General features: G+C 38.7%; 1 protein-coding gene across 1 annotated transcript in view; it reads right to left on the bottom strand.

Annotated features, from left to right (window-relative positions):
* Positions 1–13654, bottom strand: part of AATF (apoptosis antagonizing transcription factor) — an 88474-nt gene that overhangs the window by 5531 nt on the left and 69289 nt on the right. The window lies entirely within an intron of this gene.

Raw genomic sequence — 13654 nt, 5'->3', positions numbered from 1 at the left:
TCCCAAGCTTCCAAGACTTCCCTGAGCTATACCTAACCGTATCTGTGGCCAAAGGCAAGCAGACAATGGAGAGAAAGTAGCAATGCTCCCTAAAGAAACCTGTACAGCCTCCAAAAGTACATCATATTCTCCAAGCAAGTATCATATACAGGAGTTTTGAGCAGTCTTCCAAATGTGCCAGCAGAGACAATGCTGCTGCTTTCCTGATTTAAAATTATATACATAATCTGCCCTTGATTAATTTGAAATTGTTCATTTCTTATTTCAATTGACAGGGAGTCTCCCTAAATATACAAAACACATCCCAGAATACAACCTGGCCCTTCCTCCTTTCTAATCCTCTCTCTCTCTGCACACCCGAGGACTCTTATGCTGCACACAAAAGCGGTGTAGCATTTGTTTCTGCTTAACTTAATCCCTTAGATATACATTTAAGAATCAAAGGATAATGAAACGCACAAAGGGAAAGAGACTAAGAGTTCCAATTCCAACGTTGCTCACGTCTAGAAGAAACTTGATCAAATCCAAATCTTTATGAGTCAGTACAGACACAGCTGGAACAGAAACTCATACTGACCAGCATGGTTGCTGATGGCAGGTGTGCTTTTCAAATTACTGGTACTTAAAAAATAAAATAATAAAAAAATAAAAATTACTGGTGGTTACTGATGTGTGCCTTTTTCCACATGTCTGTATTTTTAAAAGTTTACTTACAAATACTATAGAAGCTTGTAAACATGCATTAGAAGTGTATGGTCTCTGGCCTCAAAGTATAATGCAAAGGTATAATAAATTCATAAAATATATTTGAATGCCTGTTTGAATTTTGTTAGATTTTGTATAGGATTACAAAGATAAGATGTGTGCTTATTTCTCTTATCTAGCATGTATGAATGACACAGCAGAAGCTGAGCTGGGACAGTGAATGTATCCAGTAAATCTGTCTGGGAAAACCCACTCCATTCGGAGAGACACATGAACATTCTTCCTCATGCTGGCCCCAACTCTGCCATCCTGTGACTCCCCCACGGGCCCGTGTCCTTACAGAACCAGGAGAGGGACAAGGCTGACTGCTTTCCTTATGGCAGCACTTCAACTATTTGATGTCTTCCCGTAACTAAGTCTGTTCTTTTCTGGGTGAAAAGAAATAGTCCACTCCATTCCTGCTATGACAAAGTTGGAGTTCTCTTGCCATTCTAAATGAACTCTAGTTTGTCAGCCCAAGGTGGGCAGAGCAGGCTCTACTGCCTTCCATATGCTCAACATATACTTCGGCCTTCGCAGAGCTTCCACTCTCTTCTGATCTGTCTACCAATGTGCCCAGCATTCCAAACATCAATTGAAAAAGATGTCTTGCCAATTATCACTTGGCACATGCTAATGATGCCAAACAAAGGGATCCTCCCAACCTTCACCCCAACTATCTGAATGCTTTGTGGTCTGCTCCCCAAAACACTAGGGACAAAGCGGCACCTTCCTTTAATCTTTCATTCCTTCTGTTTCCTCTGACCCGATCCATTCTACTCTCTATCAGTGATTCTACAGGCAAGAAGGTGCTTGAGAAATGTTTCTATGACCTAAAGAGGGAAATATGTTCATCCAAATGGCAAGCAATTGTCCTGTACTGCTTGGGGGCCGTGTGGTAGAGGGTAAACCTACGCACGTCACAGAAATGGGATCAGAGGCAGAGGACACACACTGGAACGTCATCTCTCAAGAAGACTGGATTGTTAGTAAGGCAGTCCAAGTGAAGAGACAGATGTAGCACTTATAGGGAGGTAGTGTCACTTAGAATGACATACAAAAATTATGAAAACTTATAATTCCTGAATGCAGCTGAAATGTCAGCACTTAACCTTCCTTCACTCTCCTCCCAACTTCCCCCAGCAATGCAAAGTGGATCACAGGCTTCTTTCCTGAGATCTTATCACAATTCCATACCAACACAGACATACACACAGAAAGAAGGTAAAGAAAAAAAAGAAAGCAACTTCTCTTACTTAGAGCTTATTTCTTAACAGGATCAAGTTAGCAAAGTGACAGACAGTGACTCAGAGAACACCCTCATCTATCACTAATTATCTAAATCCGGATACAAGGCAAAAAATCTCCAATCAGCTGAACTCCTCAGAAGCTCCAAAACAGCCAAACCGCAGCTGCCCAAATGTGCCACAAGGTGGCAGTAAACGACACACTTCTGAGCAGACAGGCAACTAGCATGGCTGCCAGCAAACTGCACCTATAAATTACCTAGTGTATCTGCTCTCATCACCATCCTCCCCAGTGCTTGAAGGAGACTCTAGAAGGTCTGTTCCAATTCGCTCTTTTGGTCAGGTCAGAACTAGGTCCTTCGAACCTCTGCAAATGCTTTTAGCCCCACAGCTTTAAATTACAGATAGTGACATGTGGCCTCTGGCCTGTCTCCTAAAGATCAGACAGACTGAAGATTTATAAATGTTCAAAGAAGCAGGTTCAGGCCCCAAACAAAGGAACTGAGAGGCTGGGGAACGAAAGGAGAGGGAAGACGGGCAGAGAGGTGAGGAGGGAAGGAGAGGTAAATTTGTAGTGCTTGCACCTCACTTATGCTACCTCCTGATTCCCAAGTCAGTTACACATTCACTCACTTGAACAAAGGAAGAAAAATACTTGAAACTTCCATAATCCTCACCAACAGCTTCAAATCTTTCAAATTTTTATAGAAAAATAATTTACCTTGGTAAACGTGTAAAAAAAATGTGTGGGGGTGGCAGACAGGCACACTCTTTAGACAAAGGGGACATCACCTCCTCTCCTGTGCATTAATATTCCATATCCCTGAGATGATTTCCACTTTCACAGTTTGACTGTTTTATAACAGATTTGATGCAAGAGAAGACAAATGGTCTCACAAAGGAAAGACGACAAATCATCTCACCGCTTTTAGCAGAGTTTTCTCTTTATTTTTATTTATTTTTATTCTGTAGCTGGGCTGCAGTGCTCTCTGCCTTGCTGGAGATGTTTAATATTAACGTCAAGACACCACGATCCTGGCAATAGAGTTGGCCGGTGTTGTGTTTACGGTTTTGTGACTGCTGGCTTCAGGAAGATGAAGCTCCTTGTTCAAACAGCAGCCCCTCTTAATAGCTCCTGTTAAAAGCCAGGGGATGCTTCACTGCTTGGACGTGAATCACTTCCTCAACCGCATGGAGGTGAGAAGACATTCAAGTTACATTCGTATCCCTATCAAGACTGCTGCCCAATGACCCAAGGGCCTGGGGGGCAGCATATGATCCACCTCTCAGCTCCAGTTTAACTTCTACTTTCAGGGGGTCAAAACATGGAAATTAGTGAAGGTATTTATTGTCAACCCCCTGAGTTCCAACAAGCATTCCATTACTTCTGGTAATAAGTTGGAGGACTTATTATTGTTGTTTTCCCTCTTTAAGTCCCCCCCACCCCCCACTTCCACCCCTGACCCATGGATGTTGCCGTTTCCCCTTAAGAACTGGATCTCTGAAGGCGGAGCATCTCCTCCCACACGCTCGCACACAGCACACACCCGGGACCTGGTGCACCCAGGGCCTGGCGCACCCAGGGTATGGTCCATGGCTCCACCTGGGGAACGAACCCAGGACCTTCTGCGTGTAAAGCAGATGTGCTAACCACTACACAATGGAGCCACCTGGAGGGCTTATTTTACTTAAAAACCCAGCACCGATCCAAAAGTAAAAGGAGCAAGTACTGAGTAAATAAATATAAGGCAGCAACTCTGTAATGCCCTGTCACAGGCTCAGCTCAGCCTGTGTGACATAAAAGCACCCTTGGACCCACACGGTAAGCGCTTCTAACTGCTGATCAGCCAACTGGCCCTACACTCTCCTCCCTAGGGTGCAATGGTCTTGTGTTGTCCTGGTTCTCCTGCTCCCTCTTTGTCTTTTTTCTTCCTCCTGGCCAGGAGCACAGACCTTCTCCTAGGTTCTGCTCTCAGCCCCCACCTTCTCTCTCTCACTCTCCCCTGGAACCTCATCCATGTTCTCAGCTCTAAGTCTCTTATAATTGCCCACAGCCAGAGCTCCCACCTCCGCACCTAGATATGACATGGGACTCAGAATAAAACCAAATGCACCCCAGCCCCACAGGCTATTCTGTCACCTAAACTATTATTTCTATTAATAATGGCAGCAAATTCTTTGTTATTCATTTCCTACACTTAACTATTTTATGGCAGAAAGCTATAAACAAAGTTACAGGTATCAATACCACATTTTCTGATTTAAAAATAAAATCTACCCCGAAATAGGGCTCTTGTTGACTGAGTTTACTTATATTAATTGATAAAATTCAAATTGATGCCCTTCATTTGTCCGTATTTGTGGTTTTAACACTATCCTTCAAAGAACTTCCTCCTGTCCTCTGTAAATCAGAAATTTGGAAAAAGGGAAGGTTTGTCCCAGACATCTGCCAGGTAAACTTTCCCAGGGAGTACTGACCAGGACTCAGCTTCTGGATGTCTGCAACACGGCCGTCTCTCCCTCACTCAGTTCACCAACTAGTCACTGAAGTCAGCAATTTGATGACCTAGGCCAGTTATGTGACTGGCTTCAAAAAGCCCGACTGCTAAGTGCAAACTGAGTAGTTCGCATTTCTGCCCCTGAAAGCTGGTGAGTCTAGTTTTGCTATCTAGCTGTGCCTCCCCTGCAGGATCGAGAGGCGGATGAGGAGGCGGAGTGCTGCCAAGTGCGTGTAGGAGAAAATGTGTATTGATTTCTTCTTTCTTATAAAGGAGCACAAAGCACTGAAGAACAATTGCTCTTCTTTGCAGCGTTTCACATTCCACACGAGACAAAAGGCCCAACCCCCACCAGCCTCTGAAAAGCAGAAAGAGGAACCACACAGAGCGGCATATCCTGGGTGTCAGTGACCACCACGCTGTCCAGGTCCACTGCTGGGACTCCAAACACCCTGGGCCACTAACACCTCCCCCTGCCTCTGATCAAGTCATTTCCCACTCTGGGCTGATGTTTCCTCATCTATATTGGAGAAGAAAGAGCTTTCAGTCTTATTTACCTCTAAGTGGAGGTGTCTAGAGGGTAAAAGAGTTAATGTTTATAAAGTGTTCAGCTTCCCAGAGGGAGACAATGGATAAAACACAAGGTGTGGCTATGGCTCATTCGAGACCTCATTTCTAGGGTAGTTAGTGATAGCTTCCCATTACAAATGCTGGCTTTCCAGCACCTTGAACTCAAAGTAGGATGAGGCAGTACCCTTATCTAAACACCCTTTTTTTGTTTGACACTTAATACCAACACTAAAAATAACAAAAGGTAACTAGGGACTATTATGCCTTGTTAATAATGCACATACAAAATCCATTCCAGAACTGTTTTCTTCTTAAACCAAACAAATCCTGAAAGCGGTTCAAAAACTGACCTAAAGCTATAATTGGTCATCAGAGAGACCTGGCTGTAGTCTCTGTTTCCACAGTAACCAAAAATTTGTGGGAGGACCACAAGAAACCAAACCCAGTATAGATAACATAGCCAAGATGGAGACCCTCGGAAAATATAAAGTTTATGGTGTACACTTTTAGATGCGATGGAAATACAAGACTGCTCTTGAAAGATCTTTTCCCAGGGTTCACTCTAAGTGAAAATGATCTTGAAAAATCTCTAAGTAAAAGGTTGGGAATGTAAAGTCACAAATCTGGACTCTTCATTTCTGGGGCTTTTCCAAGATGGCCATGAATGAAGAACAAAATATGGAGCTGGCCCTCAAGCAGTGCAATATTCTAGCATGGAGACATAACCCATAAGTAATTAGGACACAACCTGGTGGTAAATGCCATATATAATATGGACATGTACAAAGTACAAAGAGAGCAGAGGAAAGTATACTACAGGAGCTAGAAGATTTGGAGAGATTTCAGTAAAAGAGGCAAGAAACTGTTGTTCATCCATCTATAGGACTGTTTGCAAAAATAATCTTACTGATAAATTAAAAATAGAATTATAAGCTGAAAGCCTTTAAAGACATTTCAGACAGGAGACCTACAGCCAACTTTTTTAAAGTATGTACAAAAATGAATATGTCTGTGTTGCAGGCAAAGGGACAATGACATTATACACATGTAAAAACACAAATTTTGTTTATAGAAATAATTATCGATAGAAATTAATTTAAAACAATCCTCAGAAAGAATAAATTAAAAAGAATATTTCATTTTTAAGACTCTAATGAGCAAGAAGATTACTTTCACTTATAAAGAAGGAAACTAAGGCACACAGAGAAGACGTCTTCAGGATCATACTGCACATGAATCCCGAACCAGTTCTCTAGCTTAGGGAAGGCTGACAGCAATTGGGAGATGACCTTAAATAAATTTTTTTACAGATAATACTTGTGCTACAAAAAATGCTATATAATAAGGCAAGATACAATTGAATCGTAATACTGGCACCCCTAGTTTTACTGCACATTGCTTTACTGCGCTTCGCAGGTATTGCACTTTTTACAAATTGCTGGCAAAACTGTCCTCCAGCAAAATGATTACAGCTCACCTTATTACAGTGGGCTGGGACCGAACCAGTAGTATCTCCAAGGCATGCCTGAATATTAATCCAAATATATGAGTAAAAACCTTAATAATATCAAATAAGAGATTTCAGTAGATGAGCATACTACTTTGACTTGTAAGTATTCTTAGCAAGAAAAAAAAACTAACAGGTGTTTTTGTGAACTGTAATAAATACTGTTAGGAACACATAAAATAGGGGTTCAAGAAAGAAAGAGCTCCCTACTGTGGGGGGTGGGGAATCCTAAAAGTCTCTCTGGGAAGGCTGGATGGTATTGGCCAAGAACTGTTAACACTGCAACAGGGAGTACAGAGTTGGGGCAGGGGGCTGAGAATGCTCCAGGTTAAGAGAGCAGAATTAAGAGAAACAAGTGGGAGAAGTATGGAGTGAGTGTATTCTGGGGATTGCACAAAGGATATGCATATCCGAAAGGTGACGAAGAGAGAAAGGTAGCAAGGCGACAAATCACTGCAGGTCTCGAGTAGCAGGTTCGAGAGTATAGCTTTTATTCTATAGAACAAGGAGTAGCATGCTTTAAGCGATATTTTAGGAAGGTTTAATCTGGCAATGATACACACAGAACTTAGATTAGGCTGTTGGTTAAGAAGCTGTTAGTGCAACGGTTTATGTGGGAAGTAAAAAAATCTAGACTCAAAAAGAAGCAGTAGAAATGGAAAGCAGAGACCATCAAACGATATATTAAAATATAGTTCCAAGTATATTAAAAGAAATCAGACAAACCTAAGAGAAAATATAGGTGAATAACTGATTCTGGGATACAGGAGGGACTGCCTAAGCATAAAAACAATGAACTATAACCAAAAGAAAAAGGTTTTATATATGTGATAACATAAAAAAGTAAAAGTTATCTATGACCAATAAAAATCGTTAACACCAACAGTCAAGTAAAATGGGAAAAATCTACACAAATATGAAATACAACAAATAATGATAATACATAGAATTCATGCTAACTGCAAAGAAAAACTAAAACTCAGAGAAAAATGGGTAAAGGGTAAAAATAGAAATACAAATGATTAATAAATATACAGACTATTCAAGTTTACTACTAAGCGAGAAAATAAATATTAGTACCTAGTCCTATGCCTAGCACATTCTAGGTCCTTAATAAGGTGTCATTTGTTATGAACTTATAAGAAAACTCTCCATATTAGCAAAACTGCAATGACATAAGCCTCGGCTATAGGGAAAAGGGGTAGAGGGGATATGTATGTAAAGTAGTATAACCCAACAAGAATCATTAAAAAGTTTGCCTTTGACCCAGGATTTTCCCCTCTAAAGACACCAGAACCTTAGAACAGATTTCTATATAAATATGTTCACTGCAGCATGACTTAAAGAGAAATAGAAACAGCCTAAATGTCCAATAATAAATAGTTCATAACTGAATATTATAAAGCTGTTAAAATGGCTTTAAAATTCTTAATGGCGTTAAAATGCTTATACTATAAAGTTAACTAGAAAAAGAGATTCAAACATATGTATATATTGTTATAAAATATACACACAAAGAATTCTGCAAGAAAACAAATTAATAATGTGCAATTCTGAGTAGCAGATGACAGATTTTCTTTGTCCTTTCTGTACCTTCCAAATTTTCTTCCATAAGCATATATTGTGCTTATTGTAGGGAAAAAATATATTATCTCTAAGAAAGTAGGTGACAGGTACCTAAGTATGGTAGAGGCAGAACCATAAGAGTAAACTGACTGAACATACTTGATCAGGTTTTAAAACTACTTATGAAGTTTAGGATCTTTGTAATCAAAAGAATGGTATAATTATAAGAGCAAATCTGAAAATTCAGTGATTCACACTAAAATGTGAATGACTTGACAGGCAAAAAACCTTATATAGAAAGTATCTCTATCAAAAAAGAAAAAATCATTTTAATCCAAACAAGTTTTCATTTTGTTTCTTTTTCTCAAGTTTTTAATTGAGAGAAGGGCTCTGCATATGTATATTGGGGGTGAAAGGAAGCAGCTCCCCCTTGGCACATCATTCCCACATATTTCTAAAAGGCAGGGGTTAGGGGCCACGCTCCTAGGTGCATGTACTGTACCAGCTCCACTACTTACTTGCTGTTTAACTTGGGCTGAATGAAAATGTACACAAAGGGCTTAGTACAGTGTCTGACATATAGGAAATGCTCAATAAGTGAAATATGACATTATTATTCTATCATTTCATTGCCAATTAGAAAATAGGGTGGCAGACTTAGGGTGTATAAATTGGAGCAAAGGATGAATGCACTTAAAACCAGAAATGGTCTATATAATCTCAGTGAGCATTGTAGGAAATGTATTAAGATGAATAAATGACTAATCTAAATTAATGTGAAAGACACGTAGCTGTTGCCTACCCACTAGCAAGTTATCTAATTGTGATTAATACAATATAAGATATATTTTAAAAGACAATAATAATAAAATATAAAAACTTAAAAACTGTAAGTCCTTAAAAAAACATTTACACTCACTTTAAGGAATGTGATATATCCCTTTGGGGGAATAAAAGGATTCATAATCCTCTGAAGAAATCATAGGAATTTGAGGAAATGAGAACTATAGTCAAGAAGCCCCATTTTGAGGAAAGATTTATCTGTTCAACATTTCCAATCTCTTTCTAGAAGATGTGCTTTTATCACTCTACATCCTGCTTGGAGCCAAGGCTTCAATTTAAGAATGCAAATTTTCTAGAATTGTATGAGACTGAACAGTAGTGAATCAGTAAAAACAGAAGAAACAATAGCAGTGTTTCTTTTCAACCCAGTTATAAAACCCCGGCCTAAGTCTCAGGTTTGAACTTGAGAATGTTTCCATTGTCCTTTCTGACATTACTGGAGGAGGAAGGCTCCATGCTTCCTATATCTGTGCTAGACGCCATCTTTAATGATGATATATGTGGGTCCTTTCCCCTCAGCACTGCTGGGGGGTCAAACATGTTGATGCTGCCTGCCTGAGTATCAACAGCGAATTATATACTGTGTCAATCCGAGCTAATGCAAAGCTGTAATCCTCTTTAACAAGAGATCAAATCACTGCCATGAGTTATGTTCATTCTGTAATCTGATAAGGAAGAGAGGGAATCTCTAATAGAAGAGTAATGGGAGCCTTTAATGACGCTAGTAAAAGGCAGCACCAGTGAAAATGTTCTTGGTCCTGTTGATTAGATCAATGTTGCATATTTGCCCAGACTTGTTTCACCTGTCGGAATAACCTGTGTCTTTTTAGGAGATAAGAAGCCTCAGAAAAAACATCTGTGTCTTACCCATTCTTGCCTGCAAATTTTTAACCAACGAAAAATGCTCTGTGGAGGCTATTTCTGGGGTTATTAGCTGATATGCTTTCAAATGCTGAGCAAACTACACCAGAATATTTAGCCCTGATTCAGTGCCTATTTCTACTAAATAAAGGGGTAAAGCAGGCAAGGGGGAATCAAAAATGGTCTAAGTAACCTCTGGGTTACCAGCTGGGGGGAAAGAACATCATCAGTAGAGAGGTAAAGTGTCCCCGTATTTAGGCTACAGACCCACACACAAAAATGGCAAGCCGAAGATAAATTGCCTGTACAAATTCTATTATACCAAGGCATCTCAAGAACAGCATGGAAGTGATGTTGACAAAGCACTTTACAAGGCTGGATTACATTTGTACATTTCTTTTCTAAAACTCCAGATGTAAAACAGTAATGTATTTGGTGCTTGGTAGTTATCATTAAAGGATCCTCTCCTAGTTCTTTTTTTAATGCCAGCAGCTTTATAAAAGGAGTGGGAAAAGTGTTTTTTATTTTGGGAGAGAATATGGGGAGGAGGCAAAATGATGATTCTTGCTGTTCCTATTGTGAATTCCTTTAAGTTCTTTGCCAAAAAAAAAAAAAAGAGTACCTATAAAATGTTAATATTGCTATCGTTTTTGTAATAAGAAAAAAAGCTTCTTAGGAAAATACATTTTTAATAAAGAGTACCAGAATCAAGACCCTCCCTAAAGCAGGAGTCAATGTAAGGCAAACACATTCTTCTTAGTGTACATCGAGCTGATTGTTGCCCTTAGACCTGTTCCATGCTGAGAGCAAAACCCATCATGCCAACAGAGGAAGCAGTTCACATAGATTTCCTCTCCCAAATCTAAGGCAGTGGCCAGTTTTGAGGAAAACATCACACCCTGTCTCAGCGGTCTTACTCAGAATTTGCATCTCTTACTTGTCACACTAGCATTTTACTATCTGACTTACATGGACACCACAAATGAGAAAGAATTCACTTCTTTACAAGTTTGCCTCAGAGGGTCTTTCAAAAAGAGACCAAAAACATGATTTTCCCTACAACTTCCAAATTTTTCATTTTGTTTTAACTATAGTAAGAGATCACTCTTCCTCCTCTACATACATCTTATGAATTTTTACTTCATACTCCCTCTGGTCTAATAGCACTCTGGGGGTTTCACACCATGTAAAAAATAAGCTATTTCTAAAACATCCTTGATAAGCTTAGAATAACTTCAAAAGTCAGAGAAGTGAAGAGCAATCCTGTAACTCATGCAAGTAACATACTGACCTATTCTTGGTGGTAACAATACAACTAGGGAGATTCTCTACCAATGAGACATTGAATCTTTTCTCCTCCTTAGCCTGCTGATAACTGTCTCTGCAATATCACTTGATATTCTGGCCTCTTAGCAAATATGACTCTGAAGGGCAACAGTAGCTGCTCTGGGAGCTGAGCTGTCCCATGCCAAGAGCACCCAAGGGTTTAGCAAAGCCAGTGATCACTTTTAGGGTCATGGTAATCTCCTACCTAGCATGCAAACTTTGTAGTACATGGGCAAAGTGGGATTTCTTTGTTTTCTCTCAATCCTGGGAATGTTCATCAAGCCTGAAATAAAAACCAAATGCCTACCTTGTAATAGGGTAAAGGCCTACTAAGCCAGCACATATAAAATGCCAGGGGTTACACAAAACTTTCGCTAACAAAGAAGATCTGAAGGCACATAAAGGCATTTAAATCAGTATCCAAAATGTACCTGGAAAGAAATGCCCCCAAAGGAAAATTTGGTACACACAGGGAGACAAACTGGGCTACTTTGCATTTAAAAAGGACTTAAAAAAAAAAGACTGCTTAAAGAGAAAAATTCCTCGAATGAGAAAAGAGTATGTAACAGTAGAAATTAACTAAATAGATAACACTACATAAGACCACATGACCATATGATCACACCACAGGAGAAACAAAATGAAAATGCCAGTACCTTTTTAAAGATAATACCCTCTTTCTCCATTAAGGATATTTTAATATTCTGTGTTAAAGACGAAAGATCTCTCTCCCTTAACAAGAGCTATCTATGTTCCGCTTTCAATTTAATTCGTCCAAGTGTCCAAGTGTAAATTTTTTGAGCTCAAACTGGACAAGGGATATGGGGGGTTGATTCAAGAATGAGTAACAGGATTCAGATTCCCCTTTCTTGTTCCCTGTAATTTTTTCATATGACCCTGACAGACACTCTATGGATGTATTCATTTTATTGTTTTTAAAAACAGACTACTATACATAGGCATTCACTTGCAAAGCACAGGAGAGAATATTAGGTTGCAAAATTCTGAGTATAAACATATTCAGAACTATTCATAAGCTGTTTTGTACTCAAAGCACTGAAACAAAACAAAAATTTAATAATCACTGTGTTCATCTAAACTTGTAGATCTACTCCTCTTCAAGCAAGGGGGATGAAGGGAATCTGAGTGGGTTTATTGACAGACTAAATACATGCAAATAAAAAGGTTAAATGTAGTATGGGCATAAAGCTGGCAAAATCCACATGTGCCTACATTATAACCAATCAGTTTACTTGATAAAGATGTATGTTTAAAAATGTTTACCGCAGCTTTATTTACGATAATTAAAAACAATTTAAATGTCCAATAATTAGTAAATGGCTAAATAAGTCATTTAAAAATTTGCACAGTCATTTAAATTTTTTGAATAATTTAATGACATAATGACAAAAAATATTTAAAGAAAAAGTTCATAATAACAGAATATAAATTCAATTCTATAAAAAAAAAAAACAAGAACATACTGGAAGGGAACTCAAAGACTAAAAGGAGATATTCTTAGATGTTAAAAGTGGTTATCTCCTCTATAGGTGTGTATGTATACACATACTTCCTAGTTCTGTATGTTTTGAAAGCCTAGAAACAATGACACCCAATAACAATGAGCACCCCTAGCACCTAGAGTTTGGTTTCTAAATACCACATTCAACTAAAAAAAGAATCAGGGCTCTTTGGAGAAAGACTGATTCCACGGCTGGAACAGAGAACGTATAAGATAAGCATACAACATCTTTGTTGTACCAGAAAGTAAAGAAGTACTCAAAGAATGATTGGGGTCATCTCAAAAGGACACAAGCAGTAGCTGATAGTTGGGCACAGGGAGCACGGAAGAATGCAGTTAGCATTAATATGATGGCTAAGTAGAGGGCCAGAGGAGGAGGGAGCAATTGGGGGAATTGTTTTATGAACATTATAGATGTCTAACCAACGGATTGCATACTTGAAACTAATTTAAATAAATAAATTTATTCTTTAAAAAAAGGACACAAGCCAATTCGAAGGGGCTTCCCTTAATATAGGACAATTTAAAATCAAAACTAATAATGATAGTAACAGATTTATAATTCATTGACTAAAACAGGAAAGCTTAAGTCCATACTTATATAAATTAATGGTAAATAATCTTATAAAAATATTACATTAGAGTAGTAGATTGCCAATTAATACAGAAGGAATTATTCTTTAAAAAATGGTTATCTCTGAATTGTAATATGAGTATTCATTTATAACTTGTTTCAGCTTTATAAAATGAGTCAAGTACTTCTGTTTCAAAAATACTCAAAAAAAAAAAAATCTTCAACAGTTCCTGAATAAACAAACATAATGCACATCTCTAGAACAATCTCTACAGCATATGCACAAAACCCCCGGACACATAAAGCAAGTGCATGTGATGTCCTGACCTGTCCTAGAAAAGAACTCAGATGTTCCAGGCGATGGCTAAAGTTAAAAACAAAACAAACAGCAAAAAC

This window comes from Pteropus medius, unplaced genomic scaffold (assembly GCF_902729225.1).
Source record: "Pteropus medius unplaced genomic scaffold, Ma_sr-lr_union100, whole genome shotgun sequence".
Taxonomy (NCBI): Eukaryota; Metazoa; Chordata; class Mammalia; order Chiroptera; family Pteropodidae; genus Pteropus; species Pteropus medius.
The sequence above is the reverse complement of the archived record's forward strand: the minus strand, read 5'-3'. Positions and strand labels throughout refer to the sequence as shown.